The following is a 2,244-nucleotide window of genomic DNA, read 5'->3' on the forward strand; positions in this document are numbered from 1 at the left end:
CCTGAGCTGTCTCCCTGTGCATAAGCAGCCCTTCCTTCTCCCATGATTGTTCTCTCCAGGGCGTGTGTCTACTTGAGGTAAATGTTTAACTCACCCCATGACATTTTTGCATGTTCTTTTAGAATAAGTCTGCTAGTAACAAATTCTCCTTAGTTTTCCTTCATCTGAGAATGTATGTATTGATTTCCCCTTCATTCTTGAATGTTATTTTCATTGCATATAGCATTTTAGGAGCTCTTACAGCATAGTGCCTAAGGCACTTGACTGCTAACCAGAAGGCTGGCGGTTCAAATCCACCAGCCACTCCTCGGAAGGAAGTTTGGGCAATCTACTTCCATAGTGATACTGCCTCAGAAACCAAGGGAGGGGTCGCTATGAGTCGGGTCTGACTCGACAGCACATAACAACAACAACAACAACAATTCTTTCATGTCAGAACTTCTTTTGGCCTCTGTAGTTACTGATGGAAAATCGTGTCATTTGAATTGTTTTTCCCCTATAGTGAAGTGTCATCTGCCTATTTTCGAGACTTTATTTCTTGTCTTTAATCTTCAGAAGTTTAATTATGTATTGGCATGGATTTCTTTGGGTTTATCCTTCTTGGGGTTTGCTTAATACAGAGCAGTGAATTACTTAATATGGCTCTTCTGGCCATAGACTTTGTGACTACCATGAAATGATTGGGTGGGATTATGCATTGTTGTTGTTGTTGTTATGTGCCGTTGAGTCAGACCCAACCCATAGCGACCCCTCCTTGGGTTTCCAGGGCAGTATCACTACAGAAGTAGATTGCCCCATCTTCCTTCCTGGGAGTGGCTGGTGGGTTTGAACCACCAGCCTTCTAGTTAGCAGTCAAGTGCCTTAGCCACTATGCTACCAGAGCTCCCAGGATTATGCATATATAGTGTTTATGGCCCACCAAAGGGATTGGAGAGCTTGTTAAGGTGCATGGAACCCCTGTGGGGGTGGGACCATACAAATAAGTTGTATGGAATCCCAGTAAGGGGATTAGTCAGTTTTGCCATCCATCTGGCTTACAAAAGAGAGCAAATCCCATCCACTTAGCTTAAAAAAGAGAGCAAATCCCAGGGTGGAGGAGGGGAACTACCACCAAGAAAGAAGAGGTAGGTGTAGAGCAAACCCTTTGAAACTGGAATCCCTGCACTGAGAATCTCCTAGAGCTGGGAGGGAGGGAGGGAGGGAGGGAGGGAGACAACGAACATGAGAACACTAGAGGTGGTGGGAGACAGCAGCAAGAAGCAGAGGAACAGTGGCAGCAGGTGCAGCAGAACCAGGACACCAAGCAGGAGACAAGGAGACAGCGTGGTGGGCTTCCCAGATCATGCAGTGAGAAAGTTGAGCAGCTTTGGTCAGGACGCTTGCTGGTGGAGTGGGGTGCTTCCAGGCATTTTATGGAGCTAGGCTCACCAACGTGCAGAGAGAGAGAGCTGAATGCCTTTGGGCTGAGGCTTACTAGTAGAATAAGATGCCTGTGGACACTTACTGGTGGAGCTAAAAAGCTTTGTAACACTTGCTTGGGCAGGGCAGAGGCCCATCTGGGCTGAGGGGCACGAGCCAGAGAGAAGCCTGCCTATGGGCATAGCCAGGATGCTATCCTGAGCAAAGAACTGTATCCTCAGTCATTCTTGACCCTGAATGTAACTTGTTACTTCCCTGTAAACCTGTGATTGTAAGTATTATCTGTGAGTTCTGTGTGGCCATTGCAGCAAATAATCAACACCGTAGAGAAGAAAGTGCAGTAGGAGGGACTGCTGGTATCAGTTGGTATAAAAGGATGGAGAGAGGAGGTACATCTGACCTCTGCTTCATAGGAATCAGCCTTGGGGTGATGCTGATGGTAATTCTCACTCCCTCTTGTGTAGAGGAGATCATACATCTCTGACATCATTTTTATACTCAACTTCTTGAATTGGTAGGTTTATGTCTTGCAAATTTGGAAAATTTTCAGGGATTATTCTTCAGTGTCTTCTTTTTCCTCTTCTTTTGGGACTCCAATGACATGAATGTTTGATCTTTTGTTAAAGCCCCACATGCCACTGGGGCTCTGTTCAGTATTTTTTCAGTCTATATTCTTTCTCTTCAGATGATGTCATTTCTATTGTCTTGTCTTCTATTTCACCGATTCTTTTCTATGTCCCCTTCATTCTCTTGTTGAATCCCTGAGTTTTTTTATTTCAGTTACTGTGTTTTTCAGTTCTGACATTTCCATGTTTCTTTATATCC

The sequence above is a fragment of the Orycteropus afer genome, unplaced genomic scaffold, assembly GCF_000298275.1.
Source record: "Orycteropus afer afer isolate SDZICR_OR568_19922 unplaced genomic scaffold, OryAfe1.0 scaffold00290, whole genome shotgun sequence".
Lineage (NCBI taxonomy): Eukaryota > Metazoa > Chordata > Mammalia > Tubulidentata > Orycteropodidae > Orycteropus > Orycteropus afer.